Source organism: Lissotriton vulgaris, chromosome 6, assembly GCF_964263255.1.
Source record: "Lissotriton vulgaris chromosome 6, aLisVul1.2, whole genome shotgun sequence".
NCBI lineage: Eukaryota > Metazoa > Chordata > Amphibia > Caudata > Salamandridae > Lissotriton > Lissotriton vulgaris.
In genome coordinates, this window is record NC_141694.1 from 306,943,128 (window position 1) to 306,970,823 (window position 27,696).

At 43.4% G+C, this 27,696-nt stretch overlaps 1 protein-coding gene across 7 annotated transcripts in view; it reads right to left on the reverse strand.

The window, feature by feature from the left end:
* The window catches only part of LPIN1 (lipin 1), a 512,424-nt gene that overhangs the window by 135,279 nt on the left and 349,449 nt on the right, over positions 1–27,696 (reverse strand). The window contains exon 1 of one of the 7 annotated variants that reach the window (XM_086926322.1): positions 8,676–8,882. The exons of 5 other annotated variants lie outside the window; for them this stretch is intronic. The gene's annotated coding sequence lies outside the window, so the exon portion shown is untranslated. Of the gene's footprint in view, positions 1–8,675; positions 8,883–27,696 lie in introns of those variants that run through there. One more of the 7 variants, XM_086926324.1, reaches the window with a different exon arrangement.

Genomic DNA, 27,696 nt, shown 5'->3' on the forward strand with positions numbered 1-27,696 from the left:
GGCTGCCAGGGAAAGCCTAGTGGGCCCACAAAGAAAAAGGGTTAACAACACCCTCACCCTCACCCACACCCACAGACTCTCAGAAAAAACTCCCAGCTTGTCAGGGACATTATTTGTTGTTGTTCCCACTCTGGGAATTTATTGTTGAAATATTAACCGCTTCGCAGCGGCGGACATTCCGCCGAGTTGAGGAAAAAAATGACGCATGCGCAGTCTGGACGGCCAGCGGCTGTCCTCCACACACGCCCACCGTGACGCCGGCGGCCGTCTGATGCATGGAAAAGGTTAGCAATTTCACTGTGCTGCTGCACTGAACATGGCTGCCCACAGCAAAGTTTCAGTGCCTTCAGAGAAGTCACGGTGGTGTCTTCTGAGACACCATATCATTCCTCTGAAGGACTGGCAGAATACTGTACAGCCATCCATAATTTAAATAATGTCCTGTGACCCATGCATGATCTGTATGAAATGTGTTTGGCTGTCTCTAACATATGAAACAATAGGTTCACTCAGGGGAAGAAAAAAGAAAAAAAAAGACAAGCCAAGGTAGCAAAAAGTACAAATGGTAAAATAAGCCAGTGCCCACAACAAAGAGAATTAATAAATAACTTGAACTTTGTGAGTCAGAATCACAAAGTTGAGTAAACAAAATTGAGACTTTGGGATCATTCAGAATGAATTGCAGCAGCACAGTGCAAAAAGTGTGATGAGAGTGAAAAACTGGTGACACTCTGGTACAAAACAATAATTAGGAAAAACATGAAGACAAAATTAATAGGCTGCATTTAAGGAACAGTACATGTGAAGGATCTTTCAATCAGCTGAAGCGTTTCAAATGTAAGAAACAGGTGTTCAATCAACTGAGGCAGTCCATACTAAGAAATACATCGACATTTCAACCCAAATGGTTTACTTGACCAGAGCCATCGTCAGGACAGATTGACAAATGACATTTAGGGGAAAGCACCCTAAAGACTTCTGCTAAAGTGCACAAAACTAAATATAGAGAGATACGTCCCGGCCAAAGGCGCCGATGAAACCTATTCGAATTAGGACAATGAAGGAGCGATTGAGAATAGGCGAGCCAAAAGGCACACTCAAACCCAAACAGGCAAACAGACCAGGTATGAAAATAAGCTAACTGAAAACATAGGCAAAGGAATTCATACATATGACCAACCGTCAAAGACAGGAAGGTTTATCTAAGCAAACAACACAATGTAGAGCAATAGGACAAAGAGAAATCAACAATGCCAAATGAATTAGCTTACACAAAATGGGGTGAAAGGATAAGGGGGTAAAAAAAAGGGGGAGGGGAAAACGTAGCTCAGTTGAAGAAACTAGTAAGTCATCAGTCAATGTTGAGTTTCAGCACAAGAGCAAATCAGTTTGGAGGTGGGGGAATAAATCCACAATTAATGGACCGTATATAAGGAGGGTATGAAGATCAGGGAGAACGCCAAATGGTCAAATAATTCAAGCGAGATGGGGGCATAGAAAACGCTGCTTCCCTAGTAGTGCAATTCATGCACTGGAGCGGAACCCATCACCACGCTGATAACTCAAACGTGCAGACTCGTGGGAGGGGCCTGCAAAAATATGTGCGCATGTAATATCACGCATAGCAAGGGGGACCTCTACTTACAAGGAATGGAGAAGAAATATACTAATCACAAGAGTAGGAAAATGTTGATTGCAAAAGAAACAATACGACTGCTAATCACACGAAATAATTAGTGTCAACCCGTTTCAAAGGGGCTAAATAAAGTAAACCCACATGCAAGCTGAAAAGGGAAAGGCAGCGCTGAGGGGGGTGTAAGCACCATTAAATGAGGGAGTCAGAAAAATGATGAAATGCAGTGAAGCTCCCAAATGACAAAACTAGTCTGAATAAGTACTGGCACCAACGAAGAGTACTGTGCACTAAAGGCGACATACAGAGTGAGCAAAGAATTAGCAGTGATAGGAAACCATTTAATATGTTCAAACATCCGGTAGCTGTAAAGCAAATCAACAATGCAAAGATATAACCATGTTGAGAAGCAAGAATGAAAATACACAAAAATATATAGAAATATAGAAATACATATATATATATATATATATATATATATATATATATATATATATATATATATATATATATATATATATATATCTGGAAATGTCTTCATTTGGGTCTATATATATATATATATATATATATATATATATATATATATATATATATATATATATATATATATATATATATATATATATATATATATATATATATATATATATAGGGACCCAAATGAAGACATTTCCAGATCCACCAATGTCTGCCTTTAACTATCAGTAACCCACAGTCGGTTTACTCCTTGCTTTTAAAAGGCAGCAGACAGTATGTATTCGTGTGCAATAACAGTAATGCAATTTGATAACCCAGGTATGTGACAAGGAGCGCTTCAGGAATTTTCTTCTCGTGTGGTCACCTTGTGAAGGGTAGTCCCAATTGGTGAAGAACCTACCGATTGCGCGCGCGTCTCACTAATTAGGCAAAGTCCTTTTAGCAGAGCATCTCATCTCGCGAGATGAGGACTGTTGCTAAGGAACACTATATAAACAAGCCAATGCTCAGCCTGGCGTCTTAGCAGCCATAATGGAATCTGGGAAGTGTGCAGAGGTAAAGAAAGAATAGCCCTGAAGAAATGCTTGCTATTTCCTAGCCTCAGATGAAAGTCTTTATTAAGGATGCAGTCAATTCTGTCATGAAAGAGCCTTAAGACAAAAGGCAGAGGAAAGACATGAATCCTTATGAGAATCTGGATGAAGGAAATCGAAAAAGCATGTACAATGTCGCCAACTGCAGGACATGTTGTATGATATCAGAGAAGTGTTGAATTTTCAACAAAAACCAGGGCAGCAATGCCAAGAATTCTATGCAGCAATAGTTGGAAGGAGGCGCCTATGGTTAAAACCATGGAACACAGAACAAGCCCAGAAGTCATTAATACATAAGCTTCCCCTCTTAGGTCCTCAACTCTTTGGCACACACCTGAATGACTTGATGATCCATTTCGAGCACTGTTTGAAAAAATATCATTTATTCAGAAGAAACCAAAGCAAAATGTCCAAGACATAAAATGTCCATATAAAGGCTGGGCTCGGGCCGGGGATCCGCACTGTTTGATAAATCCTGGTCACAAAACGCCACCCAGTAAAATCTGAAAACCTTACTACAAGGAGGAGCAGGTGGGAGGCAGAATATCGAACTTCTTCCCACAAGAAAGAGATTGTCCAAGGCAATTGGGTCTTAAAGATAGTGGAAGAAGGATATGCTATGGATTTCAAGGATTTGCTTCCAAAGAATCATTTCATAATGATCCCAATTCCAAATAAATGGAATGAAAGTGACAAGCACTAGTGTCTGTGATTCAGGACTTGAAGTGCAAGGGAGCAATTACCCAAGTACCTTACTCACAGATAAGATTTGGTTTTACTCAATAATCTTCTTTGTTCCATAACTGCAAGGAAAGTTAAGTCAAATCCTAGACTTAAAAAAACTAAACAAATATGTCTGCTACATTTATTCAGAATACTACCACTTCAAATGTTGTCCAAAGGAGATTTTTTGGCAATGCTGGACCTGCAGGATGACTATTTTCATGAACCAGTCCATTCAGCACCAGAGAACTTCCTCAGGTTTGCAGAGGGAAGGATCACTTCCAGTACAAGGCACTACTGATCAGCTTCTCATCTTCTCAGAGAATGTTTACAAAGTTACTAGTCCCGGTTGTTAACAACCTCCATTTTCAAGACATTCAAATATTTCCATATTTAGACTCTGGCTTATCCCTGGGTCTTCTTTTTTGAAGCTGCAAACGAGGGAGGAACAAGTGTGTGCAGATACTATCAGGCTATCCTTTGATGTTGGAAATCTTGACACGTTGGTTTTGCTCAATTTCTCGGCGGAGTTCGATACCATCTCTGATTCTATTCTAACACAACATCTTCAGCAGGTTGGTAACCAGGGTGCTGCATTTGACTGGGGACAAGGGGGTCCCTCAGGGCTTCTCATTGAGCCCCACGCTCTTTAGATCTATGTGCCCCCCCCCCAGCCCAGTTGATAGAGTCCTGTGGGTTTGAAATACTCTCCTATGCTAACAACACTCAACTGGTTATCTCATTTGGGCACAACATGGAGAAAGTCAAACAGCGATTTGTCGCTTGCATGAGGAAAATAGCCATTTGGATGTCCCACAACTGTCTTCAATTAAATGGGGGCAGAACAGAGATTCTTTTGTTTGGTAAAGCCCAACTCTATTGGTCCAATGACTGGTGGCACACCAAACATGGTCCATACCCTGTGCCCAGCAGAACAGCTAGGAATTGGGTATACTTCTGGATGACATTCTGTCCATGAAAGACCAGCTCATTTCCATCTGCAGTACTTGCTTTGGCATACATAGGAAAGTCTTCCAGTGGCTCTCTTTGAGGTCCTGGAAGAGACTAATCCAGGCATTAATCATCAACCGCCTGAATTATAGCAATGCTCTGTTCCTTGCCATAAATGAATCTCTGGTAGCCAAAATGTGGGTTGTTCAAAACAACGTTGCCAGAATGGTTAACAACCTGTCTCCACATACTCCGTCACCCTCCATACTTAGAGCACTCCACTGGCTCTCCATTCCAAAGAGAGCCTTGTTTAAACTTCTTTGCCTCATTTATAAATCTAGGTCAGGATTAGGCCCAAAATATCTCCTGGGCATACTTACCCTATATATCCCTGACAAGAATCACGATCGAAAAATCAACTACTGTACATCCTCGACGAATTTGCATGTCTAAATATAGAGGCCAGACATTTTCTTATCTCGCCACACTTCACAGGAATAAGCTCCCTCTGTTTATTCATGCATGTCCTAGTTTTTCAGATTTTAAAAACATGTCAAAAAAATTAGGCTGTTTTAACTAGCTGCTCCCTCGATACCCTCTCATCTCCTGCCTGATAAAGCACCGATATGTCCCTTCGGGTCAAGTCACGCGCTATATCAAAACACAATCAACATAACATAACATATGCATTCAGCAGTTAGGAAAGCTAAAACGAAGCCCCTTTGTTTTTCAAATTCTCACGTGTGATGGAACCAAAGATAATAATAGGTCAGAACAAATCAAGACACTTTACTTGGTGATGGACAAATAATAAATGTTCATAATAAATGTTCACAGAAACCCTATTTCCACACATTCCGATTTGTAAATCCTATTATAATCTTCAAACTATTGTTTATGTTTAGTGATGACTACTGGTATCTACTAGTATTATTTAACTCCTTTGCTGCGGCAGCTATTCCGCCGCAGCGCTAGTGGGGAGGGGGGCCGTGCGGCGCTCCCGTACTCGTGACGGAACCGCTCCGTTACGAGCCTCGGACGTGCTGTGCTTGTGACGGAGCGGTTCCGTCACGGGCCCGCCCACTCAATAGAACTCGCCGCGCAGGCGCGCCGAGCGGGCCGTGACGGAACCGCTCTGTCACCAGCACAGCGCGACCGAGGCTGGTGACGGAGCGGTTCCATCACAAGCGCCGAAGGAGTTAACCAGTCAAATTCACATTGTTTACTTACACTGAAAACAATGTCTCACGCCTGAAATAAAACCAGCACATATAATTTGCAAATAGTTACATCGAATTGTATGTAGGTGTTTAAATAGAGAGGACAGTTCAGAAAACAATACTGCCTTAATTAATCCATATATGCCTTGGTGTTCTGTTCATATCACACCTGCTACAGCAGAGCCCTAAAAATACATCTTATCCTATATATAACAAGACCAGCATCATAACACAAAACAAGCATTTACAAAGTCAAAAGATTTGTGTTTTACATGTTAACAGATTTAACTTTAGTGCAGGATACACAGGAGGGAGCCAGCAAGGGAGGACGGGAAGTGCTAGTGGTGTAAAGTAGTCCCTCCTGGAATTCAAAGCAAAAACCCAAGTGGGAGCAGAATGATACACCTGAACAGCCAATAGTATTAGGGGCGAGTTAAATCAACTCTGATGGGCTTATCCAATAAGTAATTGACAAAGTCTAAAGCCAATGGTCAAATAAAGCCAGTGGTTGAACAGGGAAGACCCAAAGCCCACTCACTGTATATTGTTAGCAATGTCTGTTTGACAGATGCGTTTCCAAAACCCAGACCTAATGATGCCATCCTCCTCCCACCTCCATAAATTCTAGTCGGAGGCTAAAAGATTCCTGATAGGCAGCCAGCGGCACCACTTATTTAGCAGTATAGTTTTAATAGTAAAACTATGGGTCTGTGCAAAGTTAGCGCTCATTTCAATGGAAAGCGTGACGTCTGTGAATGACAATGCGCTACTAAACAATGCTTTAGTTACAATAACAAAATCGCCCTCCTCAAGTCCATTAGAGGTAAGTAGGGCGCGAATTCTTGTTGTTCTAAAAAAGGGGGTTATGGTTCTAAAAGGTTTGGTAACATCTACACTTAATTGATGTAGATAACTTCATGGACAACTCGAGCTTCGCTCTCGTTTATGTGCTGTCTATGTAAAAAAAACAATCCCGCATTCACGGTGCCTGTCTATAATTCAGTGATAAATCACTGAAATACACAGCTGTGGAATGTGGTCTGTGATACAATTCAAGATGACTCTTCTTACATTGTTAACGCAGGATTTTCAGAATACATCCAAAACAGTATTGAAATGATTGAACACGAAGTAGAATTAAATGAATGTGCGAAAAGCAGAAATCAAGGCATTTTGCCAGACATACTGTCTGTAGGTGTTTGTTTCTCATATAGACGGTAAATGAAGCCATCACGTGCTCAAGCTTCTGATTTTGTGCGTCATCCACAACTCATTACAAGAAATAAGGGCACGCAATGAGGTCACCTGAGAGGTTCACCTATAAACTCAGAGGCAACGGGGCTCGTTGCCAAGATGAGCAACATGGCGTATCAGGTGGAAAAAAACATCATGGGGTGACTCTGGGGCGACCGGAAGCGATACAACTGTAGCAGTACCTGTGAATCATTAAGCCTTAGGCAACACTGATAAACTCACGTGCCGTGCCAATAAAGCATAATTGCATATTGTACTGCTGCCAGGTCCACAACTCCTTGCTCACTACAATGTTATGGAATACACGACGCTGGTCATCACCCCGCCAGACTCTGGCAGACCGAGCCTCGTTCCCGTCAAGCATGAATGAGAGACTAGCATGCACCCAAGTGAACATGGGACAAGTGCACAGATGTACAGACATCTTTGTATATTAACCCCTTGGGCTCTGTGCCACGATGTGCCCATCTAACATCCGGCTCTTTTACAAACCCGGATCACTGTGCTGATGCTTGGAACGTAAAGAAACACACACTAGGGATACACAAATAAACAGAGGTGGGCAAGCCACTGAAAGCTGGAGATTATGAAATGGCTCTGGTTCACCTGGAGGTCCTGTTGAAACCTCGAGCCCATGACGAGCCGAGCTTTCATGTGGAGGCGTCTGCCTGCCTCCCTCTATCTATGATGTGGACTATATCAAAACTAGAGAAAAATGCACAGAGGTAAAAACTAAAGCCTTAACATACGAAAAAGCAAATGGATACCCATTTCCTGTATGATTTGCACAAAGTGAAACCAGACACACGGTTATATTGCGACTTCCTGCTTAAATTGTGTGACTTAGGCAAATATTGTATTTCACCAAAACTCTTTTTTCTTCATTATCGCATATAATAGCCCTTTCAACTATGTGAGTTCAGAATACCAGTTGTACAAAGCCTATTGTGCTTGATAACAGACAGTAATGTTGCTCTATAACAATCTGGGTCACCATACAGTGTTTATATGACAATGATCTTGCATCTTAGTGCACTACAGGTTCATGTATAAAACTATCACTTTTAATAAGTACTTCTCAGTGCAGTGTTGTAATGTGATTTATTAATGCCAAACCTTCACATGCGAGTACGCTTTCTCGAAATTTGAAGCAGCACATTTCATGTGATGTCTGTAGTGTGAGTTACATAATAAACATTTTCAATGCTCGGCACGTGCACCGGCTCTGAGATCGGAGCCAGACCCTCAGCGTGGCTCTCCCTGAAAATGTTTGCTCGCCCCCCTCTACAAATAAATTTTGCATGGCAAAAATCACATGACAAAATCAGTGTTGAGAATAAGGCCGACTTGCTTTTAATATATATATATATATATATATATATATATATATATATATATATATATATATATATATATATATATATATATATAATTTTTATATATATATATAATTTTTTATTGTTTTATTATATATTTTTTTACAGCAGTAGATCGGGAGAGACTGACTGCCTGCCCTTCCGCTGCAGCTGAGGTTGAAACACACCTGCACTGGTAGCTCGTGATTGCATTTGCATGCCCTTGAAGCGCACTATCTCTCACATGATGCCAGCCTTAAATGCTAAATAGCCCTCAGACGGCTGGGGAGGGTGTATCATCGTGTTCCTTAAAGTGACACTCCCCAAACAAGGCGCTGGTGCTGGGCACACCGCAGCTATCAGTCTTAAGTTTCAGCAGCATCGCCTGCCCGCACGAGCGTGCACTGAAGCACTGTGAGAAAAGCCAATGAATCATTCCTGGAAAACACCGTTTACAGGTACTTACAAGAAGAGTTGACTATTTTTTAACGACAAAAGATCTCGTGCCCCGCCGCCCGAGTTGGCAAGTCAGTCAGATGTGGAGTAGGAGTCAGCATCACTAAGTCGAGGCTGCCCCCGGTCCGGCCCGCTGGTCCCCTCTCCTCTACATCCTGAGCCAGGGTGCAGGAGCCCTCCACATGCAAAGATCCGCACGAGCCCGGCCACTACCCTCCGCGAGCCCTCCCTCTGCCAGCCAATCAAACCCTGGCCAGGGACACCGCTGCGTCCCCGAAGCCTGCCATTGGACAGCTCTGTATTCTGCGCCCGCCACCTCCCCCGGTAATTACCATAGTGCAGGGAGTCGGGCAACACCGTCAGGGTCCTAACGCCGTTTGCATCAGTGTCAATAAACCTTCCTCAAAAGCCACCATGAGGCCGTGGTACCTTGTGTGCGCCCCGCGCTCGCAGCAGGCAGGATGTGCTCTCAGCTAGCAGCGCTGATACTTCTGCAAACTGTAACCGTATCCTTTATGGGTTACGGCTCTTATTTAAAAAAACATGTTATTTAAGGGCACGTTTCTGCAAAAATTGGCAAGTACTTGAGGAAGCTCTGCTGTAAATTCTAGTTGGCCTCTTACACCTCCAGTAGCTGGCGTTGCGATTTTAGGACACGTGGAAATTGCTGGGGAAGCTATCTTATTACCACCTTAAACTATATGTTTATGTCTAGTCAGAGCAGGCCCTAAATCGGTTTGGCCCTAGGCGGAAATAAAATATGATGTTTGTTTTGGGGGCGGGGGTCCTTGCGTTGTGAAGGCAGGAGGTGTGAGGAAGATGGGAGGAGAGGTGCTAAGGTGCATTAAGGGCTGATTACAAAGTCTTTAACGGAACCGATTGAGATCAAGTGGAGTGGACGAACTGCTGTGTGCATGACTAATTCGGGGAGCTCCGGCTGCGCCCCTCGGAATATTGCCGCCCGGGGCATAGGCCCAGCTGCCCATGCCCAAGGCCGGCCCCGTGTCTAGTGATGAATACTTTTGAGTACTGGCGTTATTTAACCAGTACAATTTCCATTGTTTAGTTACACTGGACCCGATGTCTCACACCTGAACTGAAACTAGCACATACTATTTGTAAATAGTTACATTGAAGTGTGCCGGTGTTTACATAACAGACAGGACATTTAAGAAAACAACACTGCCTTAATCAAACCATATATGCCTTGGTGTGCAGTGCATATCCCTACTACAACAGAGTCCTACACATATAGTTTCTCCTATAACAACACCACAGTCCTAACACAAAAAACAGTTACAAAGTCAAAAGTGATGCGTGTTATATGGTAACACATTCAACTTGTGCACATTAGTGCAAAACACACAGGAGGGAGTGAGCATGGCTGGACAGGAAATGCTAAAGTTATAAAGTAGTCCCTCCTGGAGTTCAAGGCAAACACTCTAGTGGGTGCAGAATGATACACCTGAACAGCCAATAGTATTAGGTGCGAGTTAAATGGGCTTATCCAATAAGTAATTGACAAAGTCTCAAGCCAATGGTCAAATAAAGCCAGTTGTTGAACAGAGAAAACTCAAAGCCCACTCACTCTATATTGTAGCAATGTCTCTTTGACAGATGCGTTCTCAAAACCCAGACCTCATGATGCCATCCTCCTACCACCTCCATACATTCTAGTCGGAGACTAAAAGATTCCTGATAGGCAGCCAGCGGCACCACTTATTTATTTACCCATATCATTTTTTTGACCAAGTCAGAGCATTTCAAACAGAAATGAGTTACTTCTCCGATGGCACGTATTGGGATAATGTCACTTGAGTGGTGAAGGAAACGATTCAGAGGGGCATTGAAGGGTGGTGGATGAGAACTGACATCACAAAAAACAGGGTACATGCAGAGTTGTAGTTTCCTGGAAGCAAAGTATTCTAGAGAGAACAGCAACAGTGCCTCCCGTTGGAACATACAAGGGAGATTTCACAGCGTTACTACGTTGGATTGTGACATTCACGGTTGTGAAAACAGGCTTGAAATGTCTTCTTCAATGCTTGTAGGAAGGGAATGGTTCTGAGCTCTTCCAAGCAGGAGTTTCAATTTCAAGTGTAAAGTAGATCTAGTAAACAAAGTGAGAAGGAGCATATGGAAGCTTGGACACAACTACGAGATGGAGGTTGGCAGACCACAGCAGTCAAGTCTGAGAGCAGGAGAAGACGGTGGGAGTTAGGAACGGTGAGGGTAAGCCATGGATTACAATGTATGCTAATGTGAGAACCTAAATCAAACTCACTGGCTGGTTTATACCCAACTTGCCTTTCAACGAAATAGGAGGTGATCGATAACGTGGAAGAAGGTACCAAGCACATGTAGCAAAGTAGACCTCATTGCCAAGATGAATTTGCACAGATCATGAAACTGATCCAAAAGTTACAATATATTACTCCAGTGATAGGAATATAGATTTTAATATACATTTCCCACATGTAGTATATCCTGAAGGCACAACAAAAGTGGGTACAACAGTACAGTAGTTCAACAGACACAGGCCTGCACCCAAATCCCATTACATAATTAGATGATTTAACTGAAAAGCCTAATAAATAGATGATTTAGATGCAATGCTAGGATAACTAATCTCCTATACATTTATCAGTGAACATATAATTCTACTCAATATTCAGTTGCCTCTCTCTAATTGGGGTCTGTGGGCCGGGACTAGCGACATGGTGCAGAACGACGACTTGCTGCCCTAATATGACAGAATGGCCTATCCGGTGTACCCAGAGGGATAACTTGCTCACTCACGTCCCTAATAAGAAAAAAACGAAATCCTCCATTAAATGTATATCAATGGGTTTGGTCTTCCCTATGTGTCTACCAGTATTCCACTAGTAATATTCTCAAACAACATGCTTAAAACTTGTATATCTATAGGCAATTGTGGAAAGGAATTGCAGAGAAACCAATAATGACACAGACACTAGAACCCTGCTTGCATTTTGGGGCAAATGTGTTTATTCAGTAGAATATCCGCCTGATACCCTTTCTTGAGGAAGCACCAGAGGCCGTATTATAGCATGGGGGAAACGGCCGCTGTATGCCTACCTATAGATGGAATGACATGCACATAGCAGGGTTGTCCATAGTATTAACAAAATACTGTGTCGTAGTTGGCATAGACACTTACAAAGCAGTGAGTGAAAGCACAGCTCAGTGCCTTCTGTGACCCTTGAGGGGAGCCAGAAGATCCCAGTCAGAATGGTGCAGGCTCTGACTGCATTTCCTTGGTAGAGGCCTTCAAGACTCGCTTTCCATACTCTTGGTGAAGTCTGTGCATGTGGTAGTGCAGCCAGCCCTCCCCATGTTGCACTGATAGTTTCTGTACATGTCCACCTCTGTCTAGCTCTTAGGAAGGGTGCCAGGGGTACAAGCATGCCATTCTAGGAGTGAGGTTCCTGGTGGTGGACTCCCAAGTAAGCTTTCAGGCCCTCTTATAAATGAAGCATGGTGGTTGCTCCCTTCCGGACAATCTCTTTGACTCCTAAGGGCCTCCTTCCCTGTGCACGTGCCTCAATAATACAAGAACAAAAACATGAATCATCTGAATTGCCCATGAAAGGATTTACAGCGTTAAGGGCAAAATGGCATAGTCTGTTGAACGTCTCCACATTCACAGATTAAAAAGGCATATTTTCAAGCCTTTTGCTGAATCTGGGACCACCTCTTGCACCTTACCCAACTTTAATGCAGCGCCGGCTGTGTACCAATGCAGGAGAGAATGCCTGAAAAGAAAGGCAAGTCCACCACTTAAGGACTGAAAGTGCATTTCTAAAGAGATTTTGTGGCACTTCTCGTAATACAAATATGCACCATTTCATGATAAACGGCCTGCAGGGCAGTTGTTACAGATAGTGCAGATTTGATTATCCCTGGACTCTTTGTAAGGGGCAAGTGGTACATCTCTTGTAATGTATAGTAAGGCAATATGCTCCATGCGTACACCTCTGCCACATCTATCGCCTACAGATAGAGAGGGCCTGATTCACAAAGGTAATTTACACTTTTGGGTACGTTTACAGTTTTGAGTTAGTTTACTACTTTTTGGAATTCACAAACTGCACTTTTGTAGTAACTTACACTTTTGCAGTAAGTACAGCACCAAACATGGCCAACCACTGGTACTGTAACACCTTCCCATAGAAAATAATGGCGGTAGGGACTTAAAATAAAACCCCCATAGACTCGGAGGCGAGATAAGATAAGGAACGCAATGTGCAATGTCTGTGCGCGGGAGGCTAAGTGAAGGCCTCTTGATGGTTCGTGGAAGTTTAGACAGTGGTTGATGTATGCTGGTCCTAGGTCATGGAGGGCTTTTTAGGCGTTAGTCAATATCTTGAATTGGCATCTTTTCTGGACGGGGAGCCATTGGAGGCTGCTAACTTGTGAGTTGATGTGGGTCCAATTGGGCAGGTTGAGGATGAGTCTGGCTGCTGAGTTCTGTATCATCAAGAGTCTCCTCATGAGTTTGGTGGTGGTTCCTACATCCAGTGCGTTGCCATAGTCCAGCCGGCTTGTGATTAGGGCTTGAGTGATTGTTTTTCTCATGCCAACGGGAAGCCACTTGAGAATTCTTTGGCACAAGTGGAGAGTATGGAAGCAGGCGGAGGAGACTGAGTTGGCCTGACGATTCATGGTGAGTGCTGAGGTTGTGGATGTGGTCTGTCGGTGTGGGAGTGGGTCTGACTTTGGCGGGCCACCAAGGGAGGTGTTGTTGCTGAAGATCAGCACTTGGGTCTTGTCAGTGTTGTCCTTCATCCAGTTGACAACATTCTTCATGTAGTTATGAAAGTTGGTCTTCATGGTGGTGGGGGTCAGCTGAGAGCGAGAGGATGAGCTGGGTGTCGTCGGCTGAGGTTATGATGTTGAGATTGTGGGTTCTGATGATGTTGACTAGAGGTGTCATGTAGGTGTTAAAGAGGGTGGGGCTGAGGGAGGAACCATGTGGGACACCACAGATGGTGCTCTTGGGTTCCAATGCGAAGAAAGGTAGGCTGATTCTTTAAGTTCGTCAGGTGAGGAAAGATGCATCTCCCTGGATAACAATGTGGTGCAGTCTCTTGATGAGTGTATGATGGGATACGGTGTTGAACGCTTCGTAAAGGTAGAGGAGGATCAGGGCCGCCAAGTCTCTCCTGTCGAGGAAGGCATTGAGCAGGTTGTTTGTCTCCAGGTGTGCAGCATGTTGCTGGTTGAGGGCCTTCTCAAGGACTTTGGTGGGGAAAGGGGCAGCAAGATAGGGAGGTAGTTCTGGAGTTTGCGGGGTCAGCGAAGGGTTTTTTGAGGAGAGGTCTTACTTCTGTGTTTTTTCATGCAGAGGGAAAAGTGGCTGTGGCGTTGGATGAGTTGAGGATGGTGAGGAGTTGGTGGCTGATATCCTTGCTTCCTAGGTTGAAGAGGCGTGGGGGTAGGGCCCGAGGGTGATCTTGAGTAGATGAGGTTTATGATGGCTTTGGTGTTATTTATAGAGAGCTGTTCCCATGCAGTGAGTGGCTGATCAGGGGAGGCATCCATTGCAGTGAGGAGGCTGAAGAGGTCAGTGGGTTGGGCTCAAAGTTCCTGTAGATGATGGATATCTTGTTGGGGAAATGGTTCGCAAGATCGTTGCAGGGCTCCTTTGAAGGAGGGATTGTGTTCTCGGTGGCCGTAAGGCAGGAGCACTCTCTGACGATGCTGAAGAGTTCCTCAGTGTGGTTGGCGCTTTCTTCAATGTGGTTTAACCCTTTTGATGCTCATGACGAGCTCAGCTCGTCATGATGCACAGTTGAGCTGTGCTGATGACGAGCTGAGCTCGTCATGACACCAGCAAAATGGCAATTTCCAGCACAGGAGGGGGAAAACGCCTAGCAGCCAAGGTGTTAACAGGGTGTTTTTTTTCACGTCTTTGAGTCATTGGTGATATTTGTTGAGGGCTGACTTAAAGATGGCTCAGTGTGTTGTGTCTCTGCTGGCGCCCCACCTTCTCTCCAATTGTTTGCAGCTGTGTTTCAAAAGAGTAAGTTACTACAAAAGTGTAAGTTAAGGTATAGGTGGATTTTGTGAATGCAGAAAAGTAGTAAACTTACTAAAAAGTGCAGTCTGTGAATCAGGCCAAAAGAACTTAATTGAGGAAAGCAGAACTATATCATATCACATCTATTTTTTTCTATCCAGCATTATACATTCAAGGGACAAGGTGCATAACTAACTAACCCTCATTGTAGACAGTGTTCCAGATACAGCATATTGCATGTCTGTGCATTTATGAGCAGGTGTAGTGGCCTTAGGGTAGATATGCATTGTGACAAGGTTAGTCTGGCACGAGGTATAATTGGAACGTTGTGTTACCACCCTACACATCACAAGAAAGGCCTCATCTGGAGTATTGTGTCCACTTGTGAGGCCACACTGCCCGAAAGATAAAGACAGGATGTAAACAGATCAAAAAGGAGCTATGTGCCCTATGAAAGCAAAATATTAAAAATATGCAGCACAACTGGAGGAAACGAAAGTGATAACGCAGTGATATTCAGATCCTGAGCCAAAGTAAATATAGCACAAAAGGCAAACACATTCAGCAGATTATACTGAACACTTGGGGCCTTGAGTGACTGAAGAGGACGAACGTGACTGCTGAACACGCTATACATTTATAGATTTGTTCCATCAGCCTTAATGGTGGATCAGTGACCACCTCCACATAATCTATTTCTTTTATTTATTTATTTATTGACATTTGTAGAGCGCGGCGAATACCCGTGGGCGTCTCGGCGCTAATTAAGGGATGGATCAGCAACTGGGGTAAAGAAGATATACAAGGCTATTGGTCAAATAACCACGTCTTTAGCTGTTTGCGGAATGTGAACAGGGAGGGACTTGCTCGGATATGTGCAGGAAGGGTGTTCCAGAGTCTAGGGGCAGCAACCAGGAAGCGCCTGTCGCCCCAGGTGACTGTTCTAGTGCGAGGCACTAAAGACAAAGAAGGTGGCTCATAATGTGGGAAAAGGTCAATTATCCTTCGCTACTAGCCAAGAAACCTGTTAAAGAAACTTTTAGCACATTGTTTCATAATGTATGAAAATGCAAGTGGCAGTGCACTGAGGTCATCGTTGCTTTAGATCGTACAGCGGCGCAACACTGCCCTCCCATACAAAGGCGAGGCCGTAAAACATAGTTTTAGGAACTATGGGCCACACACATCAAACTTTTTTCTGGTTGCAAACTGACCGATTCGCAGAATCGGCCCCGTTGCAAATGGAAAAAGGCCTTTTCTGATGCATGAACCCATTTCCATTTGCAAATTAGGTAATCGCAATTTTTTTCGATTAACTAAATTGCGAATGCATTTAGGGAATCGCAATTTGCCAGGGATGTTGGCCTGATGGGGACTGCTTTTTTAAAAAAAAAAAATGTAATTCCTTAAAGGAAAACGGGATGCATTTAAAAAACAAAAATGAAACGTATTTTTTAAGGGCAGGCGTTGAAACAGAGTATTATGATTAGTCAAGTTTTCCGATACAAATGCCTAAGCCGTCCTATCACTTTCGAGGGTAACACAGGACGTCACATATGAATATACACTGGACGCCTCATACACTGGACACCAGTAAAGGACAGAGGGAGCTGTCAAGGCCTTCGGCATAGGTTTTGGCTTCTCCTCATTCAAGGGACCCACAAGGTGGATGGCCAGTTTCCTGAGTGCGGGTATGATGTACCAGCAGATGTCCCAAGCTGCACATACTGTTTGTTACAACAAAGTATTATTTATTACAACAACTTCTTTAGTCCGAATGATTGGTCAGGGTTGTGGGGACTAGAATACAGGTGGAAAGGGGGGTAGCCCCTGCCCTGAGACGATACACGCAACTGACACTACAAACACCTATGAAAAACATTAGAACCGAACACTCTGAGACCCGGCCTGGGGAGGGGGGGGGGGGGGGTGGAGAGGGAGGGGAGGGAGAACCAAAAAGCTGGTGGAAGATAATAGTTAGAATTTATGTAATAGATGGCTCGAGTTTGTACCTTGTTGTTTATGACTTACAAAACCAACAAAAAATATATTTAAAAAAAAAACCAAAACGTCTTTAGTCCTGATCCTCGCAACCCCACACTAACACAGTTCTGGCTAGAGTACATGGTTGGGCAACCAGCCAGCTGAGTTGGGTATGGAGTTGCCGCTAGAAATGTTTTTGGTGTTGAGTTTGTGGCATGAATTCATTTATGCAGAACTATTATTCCCGATGCAGTTTTGATTGTGAAATCGTGTGATCTGATTTTTGTTTAACAGAAACTTCATCTTTCCTAGAGTCTCCCTCCTTCACCAAGGTGTTAGTCCTGTATGATATTTGTTGTTGTTCCCACTCTGGGAATTTATTGTTGAAATATTAACCGCTTCGCAGCGGCGGACATTCCGCCGAGTTGAGGAAAAAAATGACGCATGCGCAGTTTGGACGGCCAGCGGCTGTCCTCCACACACGCCCACCGTGACGCCGGCGGCCGTCTGATGCATGGAAAAGGTTAGCAATGTCACTGTGCTGCTGCACTGAACATGGCTGCCCACAGCAAAGTTTCAGTGCCTTCAGAGAAGTCACGGTGGTGTCTTCTGAGACACCATATCATTCCTCTGAAGGACTGGCAGAATACAGTACAGCCATCCATAATTTAAATAATGTCCTGTGACCCATGCATGATCTGTATGAAATGTGTTTGGCTGTCTCTAACATATGAAACAATAGGTTCACTCAGGGGAAGAAAAAAGAAAAAAAAAGACAAGCCAAGGTAGCAAAAAGTACAAATGGTAAAATAAGCCAGTGCCCACAACAAAGAGAATTAATAAATAACTTGAACTTTGTGAGTCAGAATCACAAAGTTGAGTAAACAAAATTGAGACTTTGGGATCATTCAGAATGAATTGCAGCAGCACAGTGCAAAAAGTGTGATGAGAGTGAAAAACTGGTGACACTCTGGTACAAAACAATAATTAGGAAAAACATGAAGACAAAATTAATAGGCTGTATTTAAGGAACAGTACATGTGAAGGATCTTTCAATCAGCTGAAGCGTTTCAAATGTAAGAAACAGGTGTTCAATCAACTGAGGCAGTCCATACTAAGAAATACATCGACATTTCAACCCAAATGGTTTACTTGACCAGAGCCATCGTCAGGACAGATTGACAAATGACATTTAGGGGAAAGCACCCTAAAGACTTCTGCTAAAGTGCACAAAACTAAATATAGAGAGATACGTCCCGGCCAAAGGCGCCGATGAAACCTATTCGAATTAGGACAATGAAGGAGCGATTGAGAATAGGCGAGCCAAAAGGCACACTCAAACCCAAACAGGCAAACAGACCAGGTATGAAAATAAGCTAACTGAAAACATAGGCAAAGGAATTCATACATATGACCAACCGTCAAAGACAGGAAGGTTTATCTAAGCAAACAACACAATGTAGAGCAATAGGACAAAGAGAAATCAACAATGCCAAATGAATTAGCTTACACAAAATGGGGTGAAAGGATAAGGGGGTAAAAAAAAGGGGGAGGGGAAAACGTAGCTCAGTTGAAGAAACTAGTAAGTCATCAGTCAATGTTGAGTTTCAGCACAAGAGCAAATCAGTTTGGAGGTGGGGGAATAAATCCACAATTAATGGACCGTATATAAGGAGGGTATGAAGATCAGGGAGACCGCCAAATGGTCAAATAATTCAAGCGAGATGGGGGCATAGAAAACGCTGCTTCCCTAGTAGTGCAATTCATGCACTGGAGCGGAACCCATCACCACGCTGATAACTCAAACGTGCAGACTCGTGGGAGGGGCCTGCAAAAATATGTGCGCATGTAATATCACGCATAGCAAGGGGGACCTCTACTTACAAGGAATGGAGAAGAAATATACTAATCACAAGAGTAGGAAAATGTTGATTGCAAAAGAAACAATACGACTGCTAATCACACGAAATAATTAGTGTCAACCCGTTTCAAAGGGGCTAAATAAAGTAAACCCACATGCAAGCTGAAAAGGGAAAGGCAGCGCTGAGGGGGGTGTAAGCACCATTAAATGAGGGAGTCAGAAAAATGATGAAATGCAGTGAAGCTCCCAAATGACAAAACTAGTCTGAATAAGTACTGGCACCAACGAAGAGTACTGTGCACTAAAGGCGACATACAGAGTGAGCAAAGAATTAGCAGTGATAGGAAACCATTTAATATGTTCAAACATCCGGTAGCTGTAAAGCAAATCAACAATGCAAAGATATAACCATGTTGAGAAGCAAGAATGAAAATACACAAAAATATATAGAAATATAGAAATACATATATATATATATATATATATATATATATATATATATATATATATATATATATATATATATATATATATATATATATATATATATAGGGACCCAAATGAAGACATTTCCAGATCCACCAATGTCTGCCTTTAACTATCAGTAACCCACAGTCGGTTTACTCCTTGCTTTTAAAAGGCAGCAGACAGTATGTATTCGTGTGCAATAACAGTAATGCAATTTGATAACCCAGGTATGTGACAAGGAGCGCTTCAGGAATTTTCTTCTCGTGTGGTCACCTTGTGAAGGGTAGTCCCAATTGGTGAAGAACCTACCGATTGCGCGCGCGTCTCACTAATTAGGCAAAGTCCTTTTAGCAGAGCATCTCATCTCGCGAGATGAGGACTGTTGCTAAGGAACACTATATAAACAAGCCAATGCTCAGCCTGGCGTCTTAGCAGCCATAATGGAATCTGGGAAGTGTGCAGAGGTAAAGAAAGAATAGCCCTGAAGAAATGCTTGCTATTTCCTAGCCTCAGATGAAAGTCTTTATTAAGGATGCAGTCAATTCTGTCATGAAAGAGCCTTAAGACAAAAGGCAGAGGAAAGACATGAATCCTTATGAGAATCTGGATGAAGGAAATCGAAAAAGCATGTACAATGTCGCCAACTGCAGGACATGTTGTATGATATCAGAGAAGTGTTGAATTTTCAACAAAAACCAGGGCAGCAATGCCAAGAATTCTATGCAGCAATAGTTGGAAGGAGGCGCCTATGGTTAAAACCATGGAACACAGAACAAGCCCAGAAGTCATTAATACATAAGCTTCCCCTCTTAGGTCCTCAACTCTTTGGCACACACCTGAATGACTTGATGATCCATTTCGAGCACTGTTTGAAAAAATATCATTTATTCAGAAGAAACCAAAGCAAAATGTCCAAGACATAAAATGTCCATATAAAGGCTGGGCTCGGGCCGGGGATCCGCACTGTTTGATAAATCCTGGTCACAAAACGCCACCCAGTAAAATCTGAAAACCTTACTACAAGGAGGAGCAGGTGGGAGGCAGAATATCGAACTTCTTCCCACAAGAAAGAGATTGTCCAAGGCAATTGGGTCTTAAAGATAGTGGAAGAAGGATATGCTATGGATTTCAAGGATTTGCTTCCAAAGAATCATTTCATAATGATCCCAATTCCAAATAAATGGAATGAAAGTGACAAGCACTAGTGTCTGTGATTCAGGACTTGAAGTGCAAGGGAGCAATTACCCAAGTACCTTACTCACAGATAAGATTTGGTTTTACTCAATAATCTTCTTTGTTCCATAACTGCAAGGAAAGTTAAGTCAAATCCTAGACTTAAAAAAACTAAACAAATATGTCTGCTACATTTATTCAGAATACTACCACTTCAAATGTTGTCCAAAGGAGATTTTTTGGCAATGCTGGACCTGCAGGATGACTATTTTCATGAACCAGTCCATTCAGCACCAGAGAACTTCCTCAGGTTTGCAGAGGGAAGGATCACTTCCAGTACAAGGCACTACTGATCAGCTTCTCATCTTCTCAGAGAATGTTTACAAAGTTACTAGTCCCGGTTGTTAACAACCTCAATTTTCAAGACATTCAAATATTTCCATATTTAGACTCTGGCTTATCCCTGGGTCTTCTTTTTTGAAGCTGCAAACGAGGGAGGAACAAGTGTGTGCAGATACTATCAGGCTATCCTTTGATGTTGGAAATCTTGACACGTTGGTTTTGCTCAATTTCTCGGCGGAGTTCGATACCATCTCTGATTCTATTCTAACACAACATCTTCAGCAGGTTGGTAACCAGGGTGCTGCATTTGACTGGGGACAAGGGGGTCCCTCAGGGCTTCTCATTGAGCCCCACGCTCTTTAGATCTATGTGCCCCCCCCAGCCCAGTTGATAGAGTCCTGTGGGTTTGAAATACTCTCCTATGCTAACAACACTCAACTGGTTATCTCATTTGGGCACAACATGGAGAAAGTCAAACAGCGATTTGTCGCTTGCATGAGGAAAATAGCCATTTGGATGTCCCACAACTGTCTTCAATTAAATGGGGGCAGAACAGAGATTCTTTTGTTTGGTAAAGCCCAACTCTATTGGTCCAATGACTGGTGGCACACCAAACATGGTCCATACCCTGTGCCCAGCAGAACAGCTAGGAATTGGGTATACTTCTGGATGACATTCTGTCCATGAAAGACCAGCTCATTTCCATCTGCAGTACTTGCTTTGGCATACATAGGAAAGTCTTCCAGTGGCTCTCTTTGAGGTCCTGGAAGAGACTAATCCAGGCATTAATCATCAACCGCCTGAATTATAGCAATGCTCTGTTCCTTGCCATAAATGAATCTCTGGTAGCCAAAATGTGGGTTGTTCAAAACAACGTTGCCAGAATGGTTAACAACCTGTCTCCACATACTCCGTCACCCTCCATACTTAGAGCACTCCACTGGCTCTCCATTCCAAAGAGAGCCTTGTTTAAACTTCTTTGCCTCATTTATAAATCTAGGTCAGGATTAGGCCCAAAATATCTCCTGGGCATACTTACCCTATATATCCCTGACAAGAATCACGATCGAAAAATCAACTACTGTACATCCTCGACGAATTTGCATGTCTAAATATAGAGGCCAGACATTTTCTTATCTCGCCACACTTCACAGGAATAAGCTCCCTCTGTTTATTCATGCATGTCCTAGTTTTTCAGATTTTAAAAACATGTCAAAAAAATTAGGCTGTTTTAACTAGCTGCTCCCTCGATACCCTCTCATCTCCTGCCTGATAAAGCACCGATATGTCCCTTCGGGTCAAGTCACGCGCTATATCAAAACACAATCAACATAACATAACATATGCATTCAGCAGTTAGGAAAGCTAAAATGAAGCCCCTTTGTTTTTCAAATTCTCACGTGTGATGGAACCAAAGATAATAATAGGTCAGAACAAATCAAGACACTTTACTTGGTGATGGACAAATAATAAATGTTCATAATAAATGTTCACAGAAACCCTATTTCCACACATTCCGATTTGTAAATCCTATTATAATCTTCAAACTATTGTTTATGTTTAGTGATGACTACTGGTATCTACTAGTATTATTTAACTCCTTTGCTGCGGCAGCTATTCCGCCGCAGCGCTAGTGGGGAGGGGGGCCGTGCGGCGCTCCCGTACTCGTGACGGAACCGCTCCGTTACGAGCCTCGGACGTGCTGTGCTTGTGACGGAGCGGTTCCGTCACGGGCCCGCCCACTCAATAGAACTCGCCGCGCAGGCGCGCCGAGCGGGCCGTGACGGAACCGCTCTGTCACCAGCACAGCGCGACCGAGGCTGGTGACGGAGCGGTTCCATCACAAGCGCCGAAGAAGTTAACCAGTCAAATTCACATTGTTTACTTACACTGAAAACAATGTCTCACGCCTGAAATAAAACCAGCACATATAATTTGCAAATAGTTACATCGAATTGTATGTAGGTGTTTAAATAGAGAGGACAGTTCAGAAAACAATACTGCCTTAATTAATCCATATATGCCTTGGTGTTCTGTTCATATCACACCTGCTACAGCAGAGCCCTAAAAATACATCTTATCCTATATATAACAAGACCAGCATCATAACACAAAACAAGCATTTACAAAGTCAAAAGATTTGTGTTTTACATGTTAACAGATTTAACTTTAGTGCAGGATACACAGGAGGGAGCCAGCAAGGGAGGACGGGAAGTGCTAGTGGTGTAAAGTAGTCCCTCCTGGAATTCAAAGCAAAAACCCAAGTGGGAGCAGAATGATACACCTGAACAGCCAATAGTATTAGGGGCGAGTTAAATCAACTCTGATGGGCTTATCCAATAAGTAATTGACAAAGTCTAAAGCCAATGGTCAAATAAAGCCAGTGGTTGAACAGGGAAGACCCAAAGCCCACTCACTGTATATTGTTAGCAATGTCTGTTTGACAGATGCGTTTCCAAAACCCAGACCTAATGATGCCATCCTCCTCCCACCTCCATAAATTCTAGTCGGAGGCTAAAAGATTCCTGATAGGCAGCCAGCGGCACCACTTATTTAGCAGTATAGTTTTAATAGTAAAACTATGGGTCTGTGCAAAGTTAGCGCTCATTTCAATGGAAAGCGTGACGTCTGTGAATGACAATGCGCTACTAAACAATGCTTTAGTTACAATAACAAAATCGCCCTCCTCAAGTCCATTAGAGGTAAGTAGGGCGCGAATTCTTGTTGTTCTAAAAAAGGGGGTTATGGTTCTAAAAGGTTTGGTAACATCTACACTTAATTGATGTAGATAACTTCATGGACAACTCGAGCTTCGCTCTCGTTTATGTGCTGTCTATGTAAAAAAAACAATCCCGCATTCACGGTGCCTGTCTATAATTCAGTGATAAATCACTGAAATACACAGCTGTGGAATGTGGTCTGTGATACAATTCAAGATGACTCTTCTTACATTGTTAACGCAGGATTTTCAGAATACATCCAAAACAGTATTGAAATGATTGAACACGAAGTAGAATTAAATGAATGTGCGAAAAGCAGAAATCAAGGCATTTTGCCAGACATACTGTCTGTAGGTGTTTGTTTCTCATATAGACGGTAAATGAAGCCATCACGTGCTCAAGCTTCTGATTTTGTGCGTCACCCACAACTCATTACAAGAAATAAGGGCACGCAATGAGGTCACCTGAGAGGTTCACCTATAAACTCAGAGGCAACGGGGCTCGTTGCCAAGATGAGCAACATGGCGTATCAGGTGGAAAAAAACATCATGGGGTGACTCTGGGGCGACCGGAAGCGATACAACTGTAGCAGTACCTGTGAATCATTAAGCCTTAGGCAACACTGATAAACTCACGTGCCGTGCCAATAAAGCATAATTGCATATTGTACTGCTGCCAGGTCCACAACTCCTTGCTCACTACAATGTTATGGAATACACGACGCTGGTCATCACCCCGCCAGACTCTGGCAGACCGAGCCTCGTTCCCGTCAAGCATGAATGAGAGACTAGCATGCACCCAAGTGAACATGGGACAAGTGCACAGATGTACAGACATCTTTGTATATTAACCCCTTGGGCTCTGTGCCACGATGTGCCCATCTAACATCCGGCTCTTTTACAAACCCGGATCACTGTGCTGATGCTTGGAACGTAAAGAAACACACACTAGGGATACACAAATAAACAGAGGTGGGCAAGCCACTGAAAGCTGGAGATTATGAAATGGCTCTGGTTCACCTGGAGGTCCTGTTGAAACCTCGAGCCCATGACGAGCCGAGCTTTCATGTGGAGGCGTCTGCCTGCCTCCCTCTATCTATGATGTGGACTATATCAAAACTAGAGAAAAATGCACAGAGGTAAAAACTAAAGCCTTAACATACGAAAAAGCAAATGGATACCCATTTCCTGTATGATTTGCACAAAGTGAAACCAGACACACGGTTATATTGCGACTTCCTGCTTAAATTGTGTGACTTAGGCAAATATTGTATTTCACCAAAACTCTTTTTTCTTCATTATCGCATATAATAGCCCTTTCAACTATGTGAGTTCAGAATACCAGTTGTACAAAGCCTATTGTGCTTGATAACAGACAGTAATGTTGCTCTATAACAATCTGGGTCACCATACAGTGTTTATATGACAATGATCTTGCATCTTAGTGCACTACAGGTTCATGTATAAAACTATCACTTTTAATAAGTACTTCTCAGTGCAGTGTTGTAATGTGATTTATTAATGCCAAACCTTCACATGCGAGTACGCTTTCTCGAAATTTGAAGCAGCACATTTCATGTGATGTCTGTAGTGTGAGTTACATAATAAACATTTTCAATGCTCGGCACGTGCACCGGCTCTAAGATCGGAGCCAGACCCTCAGCGTGGCTCTCCCTGAAAATGTTTGCTCGCCCACCTCTACAAATAAATTTTGCATGGCAAAAATCACATGACAAAATCAGTGTTGAGAATAAGGCCGACTTGCTTTTATTATATATATATATATATATATATATATATATATATATATATATATATATATATATATATATATATATAATTTTTATATATATATATAATTTTTTATTGTTTTATTATATCTTTTTTTACAGCAGTAGATCGGGAGAGACTGACTGCCTGCCCTTCCGCTGCAGCTGAGGTTGAAACACACCTGCACTGGTAGCTCGTGATTGCATTTGCATGCCCTTGAAGCGCACTATCTCTCACATGATGCCAGCCTTAAATGCTAAATAGCCCTCAGACGGCTGGGGAGGGTGTATCATCGTGTTCCTTAAAGTGACACTCCCCAAACAAGGCGCTGGTGCTGGGCACACCGCAGCTATCAGTCTTAAGTTTCAGCAGCATCGCCTGCCCGCACGAGCGTGCACTGAAGCACTGTGAGAAAAGCCAATGAATCATTCCTGGAAAACACCGTTTACAGGTACTTACAAGAAGAGTTGACTATTTTTTAACGACAAAAGATCTCGTGCCCCGCCGCCCGAGTTGGCAAGTCAGTCAGATGTGGAGTAGGAGTCAGCATCACTAAGTCGAGGCTGCCCCCGGTCCGGCCCGCTGGTCCCCTCTCCTCTACATCCTGAGCCAGGGTGCAGGAGCCCTCCACATGCAAAGATCCGCACGAGCCCGGCCACTACCCTCCGCGAGCCCTCCCTCTGCCAGCCAATCAAACCCTGGCCAGGGACACCGCTGCGTCCCCGAAGCCTGCCATTGGACAGCTCTGTATTCTGCGCCCGCCACCTCCCCCGGTAATTACCATAGTGCAGGGAGTCGGGCAACACCGTCAGGGTCCTAACGCCGTTTGCATCAGTGTCAATAAACCTTCCTCAAAAGCCACCATGAGGCCGTGGTACCTTGTGTGCGCCCCGCGCTCGCAGCAGGCAGGATGTGCTCTCAGCTAGCAGCGCTGATACTTCTGCAAACTGTAACCGTATCCTTTATGGGTTACGGCTCTTATTTAAAAAAACATGTTATTTAAGGGCACGTTTCTGCAAAAATTGGCAAGTACTTGAGGAAGCTCTGCTGTAAATTCTAGTTGGCCTCTTACACCTCCAGTAGCTGGCGTTGCGATTTTAGGACACGTGGAAATTGCTGGGGAAGCTATCTTATTACCACCTTAAACTATATGTTTATGTCTAGTCAGAGCAGGCCCTAAATCGGTTTGGCCCTAGGCGGAAATAAAATATGATGTTTGTTTTGGGGGCGGGGGTCCTTGCGTTGTGAAGGCAGGAGGTGTGAGGAAGATGGGAGGAGAGGTGCTAAGGTGCATTAAGGGCTGATTACAAAGTCTTTAACGGAACCGATTGAGATCAAGTGGAGTGGACGAACTGCTGTGTGCATGACTAATTCGGGGAGCTCCGGCTGCGCCCCTCGGAATATTGCCGCCCGGGGCATAGGCCCAGCTGCCCATGCCCAAGGCCGGCCCCGTGTCTAGTGATGAATACTTTTGAGTACTGGCGTTATTTAACCAGTACAATTTCCATTGTTTAGTTACACTGGACCCGATGTCTCACACCTGAACTGAAACTAGCACATACTATTTGTAAATAGTTACATTGAAGTGTGCCGGTGTTTACATAACAGACAGGACATTTAAGAAAACAACACTGCCTTAATCAAACCATATATGCCTTGGTGTGCAGTACATATCCCTACTACAACAGAGTCCTACACATATAGTTTCTCCTATAACAACACCACAGTCCTAACACAAAAAACAGTTACAAAGTCAAAAGTGATGCGTGTTATATGGTAACACATTCAACTTGTGCACATTAGTGCAAAACACACAGGAGGGAGTGAGCATGGCTGGACAGGAAATGCTAAAGTTATAAAGTAGTCCCTCCTGGAGTTCAAGGCAAACACTCTAGTGGGTGCAGAATGATACACCTGAACAGCCAATAGTATTAGGTGCGAGTTAAATGGGCTTATCCAATAAGTAATTGACAAAGTCTCAAGCCAATGGTCAAATAAAGCCAGTTGTTGAACAGAGAAAACTCAAAGCCCACTCACTCTATATTGTAGCAATGTCTCTTTGACAGATGCGTTCTCAAAACCCAGACCTCATGATGCCATCCTCCTACCACCTCCATAAATTCTAGTCGGAGACTAAAAGATTCCTGATAGGCAGCCAGCGGCACCACTTATTTATTTACCCATATCATTTTTTTGACCAAGTCAGAGCATTTCAAACAGAAATGAGTTACTTCTCCGATGGCACGTATTGGGATAATGTCACTTGAGTGGTGAAGGAAACGATTCAGAGGGGCATTGAAGGGTGGTGGATGAGAACTGACATCACAAAAAACAGGGTACATGCAGAGTTGTAGTTTCCTGGAAGCAAAGTATTCTAGAGAGAACAGCAACAGTGCCTCCCGTTGGAACATACAAGGGAGATTTCACAGCGTTACTACGTTGGATTGTGACATTCACGGTTGTGAAAACAGGCTTGAAATGTCTTCTTCAATGCTTGTAGGAAGGGAATGGTTCTGAGCTCTTCCAAGCAGGAGTTTCAATTTCAAGTGTAAAGTAGATCTAGTAAACAAAGTGAGAAGGAGCATATGGAAGCTTGGACACAACTACGAGATGGAGGTTGGCAGACCACAGCAGTCAAGTCTGAGAGCAGGAGAAGACGGTGGGAGTTAGGA